The following is a 19,178-nucleotide window of genomic DNA, read 5'->3' on the forward strand; positions in this document are numbered from 1 at the left end:
TTGTTTGCGAACAAGTTTAGAATTAACTAAACTATGTTCTAGTGATTACAAGTTTAAACCTTCGAATAAGATAGCTTTATATGTATGAATCGAATGATGTTATGAACATCATTACTACCTCAAGTTCTCTGGATAAAACTACTGGAAATGAGAAAAATGGATCTAGCTTCAAAGGATCCTTGGATGGCTTGAAAGTTCTTGAAGCAGAATCATGACACGAAAACAGTTCAAGTAAGATTTTCACTCGAAATAAGATTGTTATAGTTGTAGAAATTGAATCAAAGTTTGAATATGAATATTACCTTGAATTAGAAAGATAACCTACTGTAAATAACAAAGGTTCCTTGATCTTAGATGATTACTTGGAATGGATTAGAAAGCTTGGAAGTAAACTTGCAAACTTGGTAGTATTCTTGATTTTTATGAAACTATACTTATGGAATTTATGAAGAACACTTAGAACTTGAAGATGGAACTTGAGAGAGATCAATTAGATGAATAAAATTGAAGAATGAAAGTGTTTGTAGGTATTTTTAGTCATTGGTATATTGATTAGATATAAAGGATATGAAATTTTGTTTTCATGTAAATAAGTCATGAATGATTACTCATATTTTTGTAATTTTATGAGATATTTCATGCTAGTTGCCAAATGATGATTCCCACATGTGTTAGGTGACTCACATGGGCTGCTAAGAGCTAATCATTGGAGTGTATATACCAAAAGTACATACATCTAAAAGCTGTGTATTGTACGAGTACGAATACGGGTGCATACGAGTAGAATTGTTGATGAAACTGAACGAGGATGTAATTGTAAGCATTTTTGTTAAGTAGAAGTATTTTGATAAGTGTCTTGAAGTCTTTCAAAAGTGTATGAATACATATTAAAACACTACATGTATATACATTTTAACTGAGTCGTTAAGTCATCGTTAGTCGTTACATGTAAGTGTTGTTTTGAAACCTTTAGGTTAACGATCTTGTTAAATGTTGTTAACCCAATGTTTATAATATCAAATGAGATTTTAAATTATTATATTATCATGATATTATGATGTACGAATATCTCTTAATATGATATATATACATTAAATGTCATTACAACGAAAATCGTTACATATATGTCTCGTTTCAAAATCATTAAGTTAGTAGTTTTGTTTTTACATATGTAGTTCATTATTAATATACTTAATGATATGTTTACTTATCATAATATCATGTTAAATATATATATAACCATATATATGTCATCATATAGTTTTTACAAGTTTTAACGTTCGTGAATCACCGGTCAACTTGGGTGGTCAATTGTCTATATGAAACCTATTTCAATTAATCAAGTCTTAACAAGTTTGATTGCTTAATATGTTGGAAACACTTAATCATGTAAATAACAATTTCATTTAATATATATATAAACATGGAAAAGTTCGGGTCACTACAGTACCTACCAGTTAAATAAATTTCGTCCCGAAAATTTAAGCAGTTGGATGTGTTGACGTATCTTCTGGAAATAAATGCGGGTATTTCTTCTTCATCTGATCTTCTCGTTCCCAGGTGAACTCGGGTCCTCTACGAGCATTCCATCGAACCTTAACAATTGGTATCTTGTTTTGCTTAAGTCTTTTAGCCTCGCGATCCATTATTTCGACGCGTTCTTCGATGAATTGAAGTTTTTCGTTGATTTGGATTTCATCTAACAGAATAGTGAGATCTTCTTTAGAAAAACATTTCTTCAAATTCGAGACGTAGAAAGTGTTATGTACAGCCGCGAGTTGTTGAGGTAACTCAAGTCGGTAAGCTACTGGTCCGACACGATCAATACTCTTGAATGGTCCGATATACCTTGGATTTAATTTCCCTCGTTTACCAAATCGAACAACACCTTTCCAAGGTGCAACTTTAAGCATGACCATCTCTCCAATTTCAAATTCTATATCTTTTCTTTTAATGTCAGCGTAGCTCTTTTTTCGACTTTGGGCAGTTTTCAACCGTTGTTGAATTTGGATGATTTTCTCGGTAGTTTCTTGTATTATCTCCGGACCCGTAATCAGTCTATCCCCCACTTCACTCCAACAAATTGGAGACCTGCACTTTCTACTATAAAGTGCTTCAAACGGCGCCATCTCAATGCTTGAATGGTAGCTGTTGTTGTAGGAAAATTCTGCTAACGGTAGATGTCGTTCCCAACTGTTTCCGAAATTAATAACACATGCTCGTAGCATGTCTTCAAGCATTTGTATCGTCCTTTCGCTCTGCCCATCAGTTTGTGGATGATAGGCACTACTCATGTCTAGATGAGTTCCTAATGCTTGCTATAATGTCTGCCAGAATCTTGAAATAAATCTGCCATCCCTATCAGAGATAATAGAGATTGGTATTCCATGTCTGGAGACGACTTCCTTCAAATACAGTCGTGCTAACTTCTCCATCTTGTCATCTTCTATTATTGGCAGGAAGTGTGCTGATTTGGTGAGAGGATCAACTATTACCCAAATAGTATCAAAACCACTTGCAGTCCTTGGCAATTTAGTGATGAAATCCATGGTAATGTTTTCCCATTTCCATTCCAGGATTTCGGGTTGTTGAAGTAGACCTGATGGTTTCTGATACTCAGCTTTGACCTTAGAACACGTCCAACATTCTCCTACGTATTTAGCAACATCGGCTTTCATACCCGGCCACCAAAAATGTTTCTTGAGATCCTTGTACATCTTCCCCGTTCCAGGATGTATTGAGTATCTGGTTTTATGAGCTTCTCTAAGTACCATTTCTCTCATATCTCCAAATTTTGGTACCCAAATCCTTTCAGCCCTATACCGGGTTCCGTCTTCCCGAATATTAAGATGCTTCTCCGATCCTTTGGGTATTTCATCCTTTAAATTTCCCTCTTTTAAAACTCCTTGTTGCGCCTCCTTTATTTGAGTAGTAAGGTTATTGTGAATCATTATATTCATAGATTTTACTAGAAATGGGTTCTCTGTCCTTCATGCTCAAGGCGTCGGCTACCACATTTGCCTTCCCCGGGTGGTAACGAATCTCAAAGTCGTAATCATTCAACAATTCAATCCACCTACGCTGCCTCATATTCAGTTGTTTCTGATTAAATATGTGTTGAAGACTTTTATGTTCGGTATATATAATACTTTTGACCCCATATAAGTAGTTCCTCCAAGTCTTTAATGCAAAAACAACTGCGCCTAATTCCAAATCATGCGTCGTATAATTTTGTTCGTGAATCTTCAATTGTCTAGACGCATAAGCAATCACCTTCGTTCGTTGCATTAATACACAACCGAGACCTTGCTTTGATGCGTCACAATAAATCACAAAATCATCATTCCCTTCAGGCAATGACAATATAGGTGCCGTAGTTAGCTTTTTCTTCAATAACTGAAACGCTTTCTCTTGTTCATCCTTCCATTCAAATTTATTCCCTTTATGCGTTAATGCAGTCAAGGGTTTTGCTATTCTGGAAAATTCTTGGATGAACCTTCTGTAGTAACCAGCTAGTCCTAAAAACTGGCGTATGTGTTTTGGAGTTTTCGGAGTTTTCCACTTTTCAACAGTTTCTATCTTTGCCGGATCCACCTTAATACCTTCTTTGTTCACTATGTGACCGAGGAATTGAACTTCTTCCAACCAAAATGCACACTTTGAAAACTTAGCGTACAATTCTTCCTTCCTCAATACTTCTAACACCTTTCTCAAATGTTCACCGTGTTCTTGGTCATTCTTTGAGTAAATAAGTATGTCATCAATGAAAACAATGACAAACTTGTTAAGGTATGGTCCACACACTCGGTTCATAAGGTCCATGAACACAGCTGGTGCATTAGTTAAACCAAACGGCATGACCATAAACTCGTAATGACCGTAACGTGTTCTGAAAGCAGTCTTTGGAATATCATCTACTTTCACCCGCATTTGATGATACCCGGAACGTAAGTCAATCTTTGAATAAACAGACGAGCCTTGTAGTTGATCAAATAAGTCGTCGATTCTCGGTAGTGGGTAGTGGTTCTTGATGGTAAGTTTGTTTAACTCTCGGTAGTCGATAAACAACCTGAATGTACCATCTTTCTTCTTGACAAACAAAACAGGAGCTCCTCACGGTGATGTGCTTGGTCGAATGAAACCACGCTCTAAAAGTTCTTGTAATTGGCTTTGGAGTTCTTTCATCTCGCTGGGTGCGAGTCTGTAAGGAGCACGAGCTATTGGTGCAGCTCCTGGTACAAGATCTATTTGAAATTCAACGGATCGATGTGGGGGTAATCCCGGTAATTCGTTCGAAAATACATCGGGAAATTCTTTTACGACGGGAACATCATTGATGCTCTTTCTTCAGTTTGTACTTTCTCGACGTGTGCTAGAACAGCATAGCAACCTTTTCTTATTAGTTTTTGTGCCTTCAAATTACTAATAAGATGTAGCTTCGTGTTGCCCTTTTCTCCGTACACCATTAAGGGTTTTCCTTTTTCTCGTATAATGCGAATTGCATTTTTGTAACAAACGATCTCTGCTTTCACTTCTTTCAACCAGTCCATACCGATTATCACATCAAAACTCCCTAACTCTACTGGTATCAAGTCAATCTTAAATGTTTCGCTAACCAGTTTAATTTCCCGATTCCGACATATATTATCTGCTGAAATTAATTTACCATTTGCTAATTCGAGTAAAAATTTACTATCCAAAGGCGTCAATTGACAACTTAATTTAGCACGAAAATCTCTACTCATATAGCTTCTATCCGCACCCGAATTAAATAAAACGTAAACAGATTTATTGTCAATAAGAAACGTACCCGTAATAAGCTCCGGGTCTTCCTGTGCCTCTGCCGCATTAATATTGAAAACTCTTCCGCGGCCTTTTTCATTCGTGTTCTCCTGGTTCGGGCAATTTCTAATAATGTGGCCCGGTTTTCCACATTTATAACAAACTACATTGGCATAACTTACTCCGACACTACTTGCTCCGCCATTACTCATTCTGACACCATTTGTTCCTTTCGTTCTGATAACCCCTGGTCCGTAGACCTCACACTTCACCGCGCTATGACCATTTCTTTTACACTTGTTGCAAAATTTGGTGCAGAACCCCGAGTGATACTTTTCACACCTTTGGCATAGCTGCTTCTGATTGTTGTTGTTATTGCGGTTATTATTGTTGTAGTTGCTTTTGTTGTTGTTGTTGTTGTTGTTGTTGTTGTTGTTGTTGTTGTTGTTGTTGTTGGGCCGTTTGTTGTAGTTGCGATTGATGTTGCGATTGTTGGGATAGTTGTTGCGATTATTGTTGTAATTGCTGTTGTTTTTGTATTGGTGATTCTTATCACCGTTTTCCTCCCACTTTCTTTTGACTTGCTTCACATTGGCCTCTTCAGCAGCCTGTTCTTTAATTCTTTCTTCAATCTGGTTCACTAGTTTGTGAGCCATTCTACATGCCTGTTGTATTGAGGCATGCTCATGTGAACTTATATCTTCTTGGATTCTTTCCTGTAATCCTTTCACAAACGCGTCGATCTTCTCTTCCTCATCTTCGAACGCTCCCGGACACAATAGGCATAATTCTGTGAATCGTCTTTCGTACGTGGTAATATCAAATCCATGGTTTCGTAACCCTCTAAGTTCTGTCTTGAGCTTATTAACCTCGGTTCTGGGACGGTACTTCTCGTTCATCAAGTGCTTGAATGCTGACCACGGTATTGCGTAAGCATCATCTTGTCCCACTTGCTCTAGATAGGTATTCCACCATGTTAACGCAGAACCTGTGAAGGTATGCGTAGCGTACTTCACTTTGTCCTCTTCAGTACACTTACTTATGGCAAACACCGATTCGACCTTCTCGATCCACCGTTTCAATCCGATCGGTCCTTTGGTTCCATCAAATTCCAAAGGTTTACAGGCAGTGAATTCTTTGTAGGTGCATCCTACACGATTTCCTGTACTGCTAGATCCAAGGTTATTGTTGGTATGTAGCGCAACCTGTACTGCGGCTATGTTTGAAGCAAGAAAGGCACGAAATTCCTCTTCGCTCATATTCAAGGTGTGTCGAGTAGTCGGTGCCATTTCCTTCAAAATAGTCAAATGAAACGAGTTAATCATATAGAATATCAAGAGTAGTCAATAGTATTTCGTAGCGTAATATGAACTTATTTATAAAAGCTCTTTCTTCATATTAGCATTTTATACTCTTTAATTCGGGTAGTACCTACCCGTTAAGTTCATACTTAGTAGCTAACATACCATTTCAACTACTACAATTCTATATGAAAAACTAATCACAAAAAAAAAAAAAAATATCATATTCAAACCTTTATACAATAACTTGCAAACTTACAATACCGCTTTTTTTTACATATAGCATGAAATATAGCACATAAAACTTTGATACAAAGTAGTTGCGAAGATAATTCTAGTTAATAAATAAAGCGTTCAGCAAAGGCAATAAAGACACGTAATTCATACGTCCAGAAATAAGTCATGCATTCTGGTTTTACTAATACCACTTCCCATCCTTGGTTTTGTGGAACATAACCGTTGTGACCGATCGTAAGACAATGTGTTGTAACGTCGTCAAAAGGATGAAGGTTACGTAATGACCAACAGTCTCGTAATAACCTAAAAACCTCATTTCTTACCCCAATTACCGACTCCGTCACTTGTGGGAACGTTTTGTTTAATAGTTGTAGCCCGATGTTCTTGTTCTCACTTTGGTGAGAAGCGAACATTACTAACCCGTAAGCATAACATGCTTCTTTATGTTGCATGTTAGCCGCTTTTTCTAAATCACGAAGTCCTATATTCGGATATATTGAGTCAAAATAACTTCTTAACCTGTTGCGTAAAATAGAATTTGGGTTCCCCGCAATATATACGTCAAAGTAAACACATCGTAACTTATGGATTTCCCAATGTGATATCCCCCATCTTTCGAACAAAAGCCTTTTATAAATCAAGGCATTCTTGGAACGTTCTTCGAATGTCTTACAAACTGATCTCACCTTAAATAGTTGTGCCGAGGAATTTTGACCGACTCTAGAAAAGATTTCATCAATCATGTCTCCGGGTAGGTCTCTTAAAATATTGAGTTGTCTATCCATTTTGTGTGTTTTTATACTGTAAAATAGACAAGAGTTAGATTCATAAAAAAAAATACTTATTAATATAAGCAATTTTTACATATATCATAAAGCATAAGCACACTATATTACATATATTACACCACACGAATACAACTATCTTATTCCGAATCGCTCGTTTCTTCTTCTTCGGTTTTGGTTCATTTTACCAAGTTTCTAGGGATATATGATGTTCCCCTAATACGAGCCGTCGTTTTCCACATTGATTTAGAAAAACCTGGTGGTTTATAGGTTCCCGAGTTATTGTCACAACTTAAGAAATACGGGTGTTGATGATACATATAAAGTTCATCGGGTTTGGAATCAAATTTCTCTATTTTTATGCCCTTTCCCTTATTGTTCTCTTTTGCCTTATTAAATTGTGTAGGGGTAATTTCTATAACATCATCGGAATCCTTGTCGGGATCCGATTCATCGGAGAATTGGTAATCCTCCCAATACTTTGCTTCCTTGGCGGAAACACCATTGACCATAATTAACTTTGGTCGGTTGGTTGAGGATTTTCTTCTACTTAACCGTTTTATTATTTTCCTCACTGGTTCTATTTCTTCTTCCGGTTCCGATTCTTCTTGTGAATCAGTCCACGAATCATTCCAATTTACATTTGACTCTTCATTATTATTAGGTGAGTCAATGGGACTTGTTCTAGAGGTAGACATCTATCACATAATATCAAACGCGTTAAGAGATTAATATATCACATAATATTCACATGTTAAAAATATATAGTTTCCAACAAAATTTGTTAAACACTCATTTTTCAAGTAAACACGGTCGAAGTCCAGACTCACTAATGCATCCTAACAAACTCGATAAGACACACTAATGCAAAATTCTAGTTCTCTAAGACCAACGCTCGGATACCAACTGAAATGTCCTGTTCATATTGATTATAAACATTCCATATTAATTAATTTCGTTGCGAAGTTTTGACCTCTATATGAGACGTTTTTCAAAGACTGCATTCATTTTTAAAACAACCATAACCTTTATTTTATCAATAAAGGTTTCAAAAGCATTACGTAGATTATCAAATAATGATAATCTAAAATATACTGTTTACACACGACCATTACATAATGGTTTACAATAGAAATATATTACATCGACATATGTTTCTTGAATGCAGTTTTCACATAATATCATACAAACATGGACTCCAAATCTTGTCCTTATTTTAGTATGCAATAGCGGAAGCTCTTAATATTCACCAGAGAATAAACATGCTTTAAACGTCAACAAAAATGTTGGTGAGTTATAGGTTTAACCTATATATATCAAATCGTAACAATAGACCATAAGATTTCATATTTCAATATACATCCCATACATAGATATAAAAATCATTCATATGGTGAACACCTGGTAACCGACATTAACAAGATGCATATATAAGAATATCCCCATCATTCCGGGACACCCTTCGGATATGATATAAATTTCGAAGTACTAAAGCATCCGGTACTTTGGATGGGGTTTGTTAGGCCCAATAGATCTATCTTTAGGATTCGCGTCAATTAAGGTGTCTGTTCCCTAATTCTTAGATTACCAGACTTAATAAAAAGGGGCATATTCGATTTCGATAATTCAAACATAGAATGTAGTTTCATGTACTTGTGTCTATTTTGTAAATCATTTATAAAACCTGCATGTATTCTCATCCCAAAAATATTAGATTTTAAAAGTTGGACTATAACTCACTTTCACAGATTTTTACTTCGTCGGGAAGTAAGACTTGGCCACTGGTCGATTCACGAACCTATAACAAATATGTACATATATATCAAAGTATATTCAAAATATATTTACAACACTTTTAATACATTTTGATGTTTTAAGTTTATTAAGTCAGCTGTCCTCGTTAGTAACCTACAACTAGTTGTCCAACGTTAGATGTACAGAAAAAAAATTGATATATATTATCTTGAATGAATCCACGACCCAGTGTATACACTTCTCAGGCTAGATCACAACTCAAAGTATATATATTTTTGGAATCAACCTCAATCCTGTATAACTAACTCCCACATTACTGCATATAGAGTGTCTATGGTTGTTCCAAATAATATATACACATGGGTCGATATGATATGTCAAAACATTTGTATACGTGTCTATGGTATCCCAAGATTACATAATATATTAGAATACATGTATAATACAATATAAGTTAGCTAGGATATGATTAATATAGATTTGTTACCAATTTTCACGTTGCTACAACAAGAAAAATTATCCAATCTTGTTTTACCCATAACTTCTTCATTTTAAATCCATTTTGAGTGAATCAAATTGCTATGGTTTCATATTGAACTCTATTTTATGAATCTAAACAGAAAAAGTATAGGTTTATAGTCGGAAATATAAGTTACAAGTCATTTTTGTAAAGGTAGTCATTTTAGTCGAAAGAACGACGTCTAGATGACCATTTTAGAAAACATACTTCCACTTTGAGTTTAACAATGATTTTTGGATATAGTTTCATGTTCATAAGAAAAATCATTTTCCCAGAAGAACAACTTTTAAATCAAAGTTTATCATAGTTTTTAATTAACTAACCCAAAACAGCCCGCGGTGTTACTATGACGGCGTAAATCCGGTTTTACGGTGTTTTTCTTAAATCATTAAGTTAGCATATCATATAGATATAGAACATGTGTTTAGTTGATTTTAAAAGTCAAGTTAGAAGAATTAACTTTTGTTTGCGAACAAGTTTAGAATTAACTAAACTATGTTCTAGTGATTACAAGTTTAAACCTTCGAATAAGATAGCTTTATATGTATGAATCGAATGATGTTATGAACATCATTACTACCTCAAGTTTTCTGGATAAAGCTACTGGAAATGAGAAAAATGGATCTAGCTTCAAAGGATACTTGGATGGCTTAAAAGTTCTTGAAGCAGAATCATGACACGAAAACAGTTCAAGTAAGATTTTCACTCGAAATAAGATTGTTATAGTTATAGAAATTGAATCAAAGTTTGAATATGAGTATTACCTTGTATTAGAAAGATATCTTACTGTAAATAAGAAAGATTTCTTGAGGTTGGATGATCACTCTACAAGATTGGAAGTAAGCTAGCAAACTTGGAAGTATTCTTGATGTTATGAAACTAGAACTTGTAGAATTTATGAAGAACACTTAGAACTTGAAGATAGAACTTGAGAGAGATCAATTAGATGAAGAAAATTGAAGAATAAAAGTGTTTGTAGGTGTTTTTAGTCGTTGGTGTATGGATTAGATATAAAGGATATGTAATTTTGTTTTCATGTAAATAAGTCATGAATGATTACTCATATTTTTGTAATTTTATGAGATATTTCATGCTAGTTGCCAAATGATGGTTCCCACATGTGTTAGGTGACTCACATGGGCTACTAAGAGCTGATTATTGGAGTGTATATACCAATAGTACATACATCTAAAAGCTGTGTATTGTACGAGTACGAATACGGGTGCATACGAGTAGAATTGTTGATGAAACTGAACGAGGATGTAATTGTAAGCATTTTTGCTAAGTAGAAGTATTTTGATAAGTATCTTGAAGTCTTTCAAAAGTGTATGAATACATATTAAAACACTACATGTATATACATTTTAATTGAGTCGTTAAGTCATCGTTAGTCGTTACATGTAAGTGTTGTTTTGAAACCTTTAGGTTAACGATCTTGTTAAATGTTGTTAACCCAATGTTTATAATATCAAATGAGATTTTAAATTATTATATTATCATGATATTATGATGTACGAATATCTCTTAATATGATATATATACATTAAATGTCGTTACAACGATAATCGTTACATATATGTCTCGTTTCAAAATCATTAAGTTAGTAGTCTTGTTTTTACATATGTAGTTCATTATTAATATACTTAATGATATGTTTACTTATCATAATATCATGTTAACTATATATATAACCATATATATGTCATCATATAGTTTTTACAAGTTTTAACGTTCGTGAATCACCGGTCAACTTGGGTGGTCAATTGTCTATATGAAACCTATTTCAATTAATCAAGTCTTAACAAGTTTGATTACTTAATATGTTGGAAACACTTAATCATGTAAATAACAATTTCATTTAATATATATATATATATATATATATATATATATATATATATATATATATATATATATATATATATATATATATATATATAAATATATATATATATAAACATAGAAAAGTTCGGGTCACTACAGGTAGTACCAGAATGTAAACTTATAAAACACTAATATGAAGAAAAAGCTTTTATAAATGAGTTCATATTATGCTACGAGATACTATTGACTACTCTTAATATTCTGTATGATTAAATTGTTTCATTTGACTATTTTGAAGGAAATGGCACCAACTACTCGACACACCTTGAATATGAGTGAAGAGGAATTTCGTGCCTTTCTTGCTTCAAACATAGCCGCAGTACAGGTCACGCTACATACCAACAATAACTCTGAATCTAGCAATACAGCTAACGGCGCAAAAATTTGTGTAGGATGCTCCTACAAGGAATTCACTGCCTGCAAACCTTCAGAATTTGATGGGACCTAAGGACCAAACGGATTGAAACGGTGGACCGAGAAAGTTGAATTAGTGTTTGCCATAAGTAAGTGTGCTGAAGGAGACAAAGTGAAGTAAGCTACGCATACCTTCACAGGTATTGCGTTAACATGGTGGAATACCTATCTAGAGCAAGTGGGACAAGATGCTGCTTACGCGCTACCGTGGTCAGCATTCAAGCACTTGATGAACGAGAAGTACCGTCCCATAACCGAGGTCAATAAGCTCAAGTCAGAACTTAGAGACTTACGAACACAGGGATTCGATATTACTTCGTACGAAAGACGATTCACAGAATTGTGCCTATTGTGTCCAAGAGCGTTCGAAGATGAGGAAGAGAAGATCGACGCGTTTGTGAAAGGGTTACCGGAGAGAATCCAAGAAGATATAAGTTCACACGAGCCTGCCTCCATACAAAAGGCATGTAGAATGGCTCACAAACTAGTGAACCAGATTGAGGGAAGAATTAAAGAACAGGCGGCCGAAGAGGCCAACGTGAAGCGAGTCAAATGAAAGTGGGAGGAAAACGGTGATAAGAGTCACCAGAACAACAACAACTATCTCAACAATCGCAACATCAATCGCAACTACAACAAACGGCACAACAACAACAACAACAACTACAATAATCATCCCAACAACAATAACAACCGCAACAACAACAACAATCAGAAGCAGCTATGCCAAAGGTGTGAAAAGTATCACTCGGGGTTCTACACCAAATTTTGCAACAAGTGTAAAAGAAATGGTCATAGCGCGGTGAAGTTTGAGGTCTACGGACCAGGGGTTAACAGAACGAAAGGAACAAATGGTGTCGGAACGAGTAATGGTGGAGCAAGTAGTGTCGGAGCAAGTTATGCCAATGTAGTTTGTTATAAATGTGGAAAACCGGGCCATATTATTAGAAATTGCCCGAACCAGGAGAACACGAATGGACAAGACCGCGAAAGAGTTTTCAATATTAATGCGGCAGAGGCACAGGAAGACCCGGAGCTTGTTACAGGTACGTTTCTTATTGACAATAAATCTGCTTACGTTTTATTTGATTCTGGTGCGAATAGAAGCTATATGAGTAGAGATTTTTGTGCTAAATTAAGTGGTCCATTGACGCCGTTGGATAGTAAATTTTTACTCGAATTATCAAACGGTAAATTAATTTCAGCAGATTATATATGCCGGAATCGAGAAATTAAACTGGGTAGCGAAATATTCAAGATTGATTTGATACCAGTAGAGTTAGGGAGTTTTGATGTACTAGTTGGCATGGGCTGGCTGAAGGAGATGAAAGTAGAGATCGTATGTTACAAAAATGCAATTCGCATTATACGAGAAGAAGGAGAACCCTTAATGGTGTACGGAGAAAAGGAAAACACGAAGCTACATCTTATTAGTAATTTGAAGGCACAAAAACTAATAAGAAAAGGTTGCTATGCTGTTCTAGCACACGTCGAGTAAGTACAAACTGAAGAAAAGAGCATCAATGATGTTCCCGTCGCAAAAGAATTTCCCGATGTATTTCCGAAAGAATTACCGGGACTACCTCCACATCGATTAGTTGAATTTCAAATAGATCTTGTACCAGGAGCTGCACCAATAGCTCGTGCTCCTTTCAGCCTCGCACCCAGCGAGATGAAAGAACTGCAAAGCCAACTATAAGAACTATTAGAACGTGGTTTCATTCGACCAAGCACATCACCATGGGGAGCTCCTGTTTTGTTTGTCAAGAAGAAAGATGGTACATTTAGGTTGTGTATTGACTACAGAGAGTTGAATAAACTTACCATCAAAAACCGTTATCCATTGCCGAGAATTGACGACTTATTTGATCAACTACAAGGCTCGTCGATTTATTCGAAAATCGATTTACGTTCTGGATATCATCAAATGCGAGTAAAGGAGGATGATATTCCAAAAACGGCTTTTAGGACGCTTTATGGTCATTACGAGTTTATGGTTATGCCGTTTAGATTGACTAACGCACCAGCTATGTTCATTGACCTTATGAACCGAGTGTGTGGGTCATATCTTGACAAGTTTGTCATTGTTTTCATCGATGACATACTTATTTACTCAAAGAATGATCAAGAGCACGAAGAACATTTGAGAAAAGTGCTAGAAGTATTTAGGAAAGAAAAACTGTACGCTAAGTTTTCAAATTGTGCATTTTGGTTGGAAGAAGTTCAATTCCTCGGACACATAGTGAACAAATAAGGTATCCAGGTGGACCCGACAAAGATCGAAACCGTTGAAAAGTGGGAAACCCCAAAAACTCCGAAGCATATACGTCAATTTTTAGGATTGGCTGGTTACTACAGAAGATTCATCCAAGATTTCTCCAAAATAGCAAAACCCTTGACTGCATTAACGCATAAAGGGAAGAAATTTGAATGGAAGGATGAACAAGAGAAGGCGTTTCAGTTATTGAAGAAAAAGCTAACTACGGCACCTATATTGTCATTGCCTGAAGGGAATGATGATTTTGTAATTTATTGTGACGCATCAAAGCAAGGTCTCGGTTGTGTATTAATGCAACGAACGAAGGTGATTGCTTATGCGTCTAGACAATTGAAGATTCACGAGCAAAATTATACAACTCACGATTTGGAATTGGGTGCTGTTGTTTTTGCATTAAAGACTTGGAGGCATTATTTATATGGGGTCAAAAGTATTATATATACCGACAATAAAAGTCTCCAACATATATATAATCAGAAGCAACTGAATATGAGACAACACAGGTGGATTGAACTCTTGTGTCACACCCCCATAATGGAACCGGGGGTAAACTGTGACTAACCAATACCAAAACACAAGTGTAAAGCGAGAACGACTGTATATGAGATGTTTTAATTAAAAACCAATGTATTAACGCAGCGGATTGTATTACGTCATTACAATTTGTAAACCCAAAATGTAAAAGTAATCTAAATTGTTTTAATGCATAATGTAAATGTAAAAAATGCGGACTCCAAAGCAGCAAAGCCCAAATAGCACACAAAGTCTTTAGCAATCTTCACCTGAGACCAAACATGCTTAAAGAGTCAACCAAAAAGGTTGAGTGAACAACATAGGTTTAATATAGTTTTAGACCACAAGATTTAATAATAATAAAGTTCAATCAGTTCGGTAGTAGTGCTGAGGTGTATGATATCGAGACTAAACAAAGTTACCCCGTGATCACTTTTATTCGTTCGTGTCGTTGAATCATAATTATGTAACCAAAGACCAGCGGTCAAATGGTTAGAGACGTCACTCTCAATAGCGCTATTCACAATAACTAAGCTTACCAAATTCCAGTAATTAACGATATCATGGCAGGGATTTAGCATGAATCAAAGCATGCAGCACAGTTTAAACTAATCAAAAGAAAGTTTTCATGTACTTGTGTCTAAGCGTAAAACAGTTTGAAAGCAAGCATGTGTCTCACCCCAAAGTTTAAAATAAGTAATAGAAACAGTTAAAAAGTGGGGCTATGAAGTTCACCTTAATAGCAAGTAAGCAAATCGACGCAAGTAGTATGAATGGAGTGTGTAAGCAGAGATCTCAACCTAGAGATATAGTATTCAATTAGGTAATGTCTAATAGACATAAAGTTTGTTTATTAATATAGTAAACTATATTAACAGTGACCGTTTTCGAGAAAGTTATATGTACATAAGCGATAATATTATTATTAGTGTTATTATGTGTTACTGTATAGGTATGTATATAGGTGATACTAATAATAGTATTTTAGTTACATTAATTATTCAACTAATGAGTAAGTTACCTATATAACTATATCTATGTGATACATACATATACATATATTCTTTATTTATTATACATGTATTTATTTTTAACTATATGATACATATATGTAGTAAGTGTAGGTGTTACATATACAATAGCGTAAGATGATACATATATATGTATATATTCTTTACTTCTTGTTATAGTTAAGTTTACTAACTTATTTACTTATATAATACACGTCCACACATACATGCTCACGTACATACACATATACATATAGGGTATGCATGCACATACGTACGTATGCATGGATACATGCACATGTACTATTATTATCATTACATGAAATCATAACCTAATCTTTTAATCACCAGCTTTATAACCTTAACATAACATCATGAGTTCTTAACTTACAACTAGTAATCTTTTTAATCAATACCAATTCATAATCTCATCTATTTTCAACACAAAGATTATAATCATAATTAACCCTAATCTTTTACTCATAACAATACCTTTTCATTATCTATCTCATACTCATTATTTACAAATCAAATTATTATCATTAACTACTTATTACTAACTAGTTATAACACTTGATCAAACTTTTAACCTTTAACAACATCATTAATCTTTAACATTACCCATCTTAATTATCATAATCTTCTTTACACATAAATTCATAAGTTCTTGTTTGTAGTTATAGCCTCGACTCCACATAAAATCATAACTAATAATAATACTTGATCCAATTTTAACCTTTAACATATCATAAATCTTTATGTAATTTAAACATACTTATTATCCATACTTCATATTCATAATCTTTTATTCTATATAAACATATATTATCTAATAGGTTTAGTAGGAATTAACTAGGGATTAGAGGCTACCTTAACAAGATTGAGAGTAGGATTTATGATGACACGAAAACAAAACAGAAACTGAAGCAGCAACCCAAGCAGTCACGACCCAGATGAAGGTCTGTTTGGGTCAGTCTTACTCGCCAGAAAACAGCAGACAGGTGCAGCAACAAGTATGGTCTTTCGGGCTGTTGGAAATCATGACAGGAACACAGAAAAGAAACAACAATTAATCACACTTAAGCGACCTGTTGTGGATCGAATAAAGCTGCAGGACAGAAGCAACTTACATGATGAATTGCAGGTTGATGATGGCGACTGCACAGCAGAAGCAGAAAGCTGAAAACGCAAGCAAAGTTGCAGCAGGTTGGAAGTTCTTGAGGGTTTTAGTCGACAGAAACACAGGAGAGAAAGCAGGAGAATAATCGATTGAATGACAGCAGGTTTACGTGGTGACAAATCCTGGAATTCACGATGTTTTTATAGCTAATTTGGGGTTTCCTAATTGCACCCTAACTCTTGAGGATTAAGGAAAGTATTTGAGTTTAACTAGGCTAACAAGACTTGGAGATCAAGCTGCAGAAAATACAGCCGTTCCATATCAGATAACTATGATCTTATTTTTTTTTTTTTTTTATATATACGGCTTCCTTTTTTTTTACTTATTTATTTATGTATTATGTATTTTCTTTTATTATTATTATTATTATTATTATTATTATTATTATTATTATTATTATTATTATTATTATTATTATTATTATTATTATTATTTATTAATATTGTAAATATTAGGGTTACATTTATTTAGACACATTTTATTTATATATATTGTACTCTAACTTTTATTAATCAACTTTGATCCTAGTTAGTTTGTAGTAATTTTTATAGTTTATATAATAACACTTTTAAGTATTAATGTCTATATATAGTTTGTATTAATAATGATAATACACATAAACATAAACTTTATACAACAAGAAATATCGACCAAAAGTTAATATTTACTCAATGCTGTTAAACAAAGTTTACGAGTACACAAAGTCTTAATAATGGAACATATAACAGATATAACAGAACTGGAAAATTGAGGGTCGTCATAGTACCTCCCCGTTAATAAAAACTTCGTCCCGAAGTTTTTGGTGGACTTCTCGGATGCATCTGCGATTGAGAAGAGATGGGGATATTTCCGTCTCATTTGGTCTTCACGTTCCCAGGTATACTCGGGGCCTCGTCGCGCAATTCCAACGGACTTTAACAATAGGTATAGTACTTTGTTTTAAGCGTTTCTCAGTTTGATCAACGACCTCAATTGGTTCTTCAATGAAGTGAATCTTTTCATCAATGCGAATGTCATCCAAAGGAATAATGAGTGTGTCATCAACAAGACACTTTTTGAGATTTGAGACGTGGAACACGTCGTGTACCTTACTAAGCTCGATAGGTAGTTCTAATCGATAAGCCACGGGACCAATTCTTTCGGTAATCTTGAAAGGTCCAACAAAACGCGGACTTAGTTTGCTTCGTTTACCAAAACGAACGACTCCTTTCCAAGGGGATACTTTAAACATGACTTTATCACCAACTTGGAATTCTAAATCTTTACGATGAATATCATCATAACTCTTTTGTCGGCTACGGTCAGTTTCTAACCGTTTCTTAATTTGAACGATCTTTTCGGTTGTTTCATGAATGATTTCCGGACCAGTTATTTGTCTATCCTCTAGTTCATCCCAACACAGTGGAGATCTACATTTTCGTCTGTACAAGGCTTCGAAAGGTGCAGCCTTAATACTTGAATGATAACTGTTGTTGTAAGAAAATTCGGCTAAAGGCAAGTGTCTATCCCAACCTTTGCCAAAATTGATAACACAAGCACGAAGCATATCTTCCAATGTTTGAATGGTTCGTTCACTTTGACCATCGGTTTTCGGATGATAAGCGGTACTCATGTCGAGTTGGGTTCCAAGAGCAGATTGTAAAGTTTTCCAAAACCTAGAAATAAATCGACTGTCGCGATCTGAAATGATTGAAATAGGAACTCCATGACGCGAGACAATCTCTTTGATATAAAGTCGTGACAATTTCTCCATCTTGTCAGTTTCTTTGATTGGCAAGAAGTGTGCAGATTTAGTAAGACGATCCACTATGACCCATATAGTATCATTGCCGTTTGAAGTCTTAGGCAACTTGGTGATGAAATCCATAGTGATACATTCCCACTTCCACTGCGGAATATCCGGTTGTTGCAGTAAACCAGACGGCTTTTGATGCTCGGCCTTAACCTTTAAACAAGTAAGGCACTTGCTCACATAGTCGGCAATATCAGATTTAAGATTAGGCCACCGATAAAACTCTTTCACATCGTGATACATTTTACTAGAGCCCGGGTGAATAGAATACCTAGTCTTATGCGCTTCATCCAAGACTAGTTCTCGAAGGTTTCCAAAAATTGGGACCCAGATTCGGTTATTGAAATACCTTATTCTGTTTCCCTTGAGTTCAAGTTGCTTCACGAGACCTTTAAGTCCCTCGAGTTGAACGTTCTTTTCCTTCAATGCCTCAAGTTGTTCTTCACGGATTTGAGATGCAAGATTCGTACGAATACGTATGTTTAAAGCTCGGACTCGGATCGGTTTGGCACGAACTTTTCTACTAAGGGCATCAACAACTACATTCGCCTTATTGGGATGATATTTAAGCTCACAGTCGTAGTCATTCAATAACTCGACCCAACACCTTTGTCTCATGTTTAGCTGCTTTTGATCGAAGATATGTTGAAGACTTTTATGATCGGTAAACACCGTGAATTTAATCCCGTAGAGATAATGTCTCCACATCTTCAATGCGAATACCACC

The sequence above is a fragment of the Rutidosis leptorrhynchoides genome, chromosome 8, assembly GCF_046630445.1.
Source record: "Rutidosis leptorrhynchoides isolate AG116_Rl617_1_P2 chromosome 8, CSIRO_AGI_Rlap_v1, whole genome shotgun sequence".
In the NCBI taxonomy this organism is placed as follows: Eukaryota; Viridiplantae; Streptophyta; class Magnoliopsida; order Asterales; family Asteraceae; genus Rutidosis; species Rutidosis leptorrhynchoides.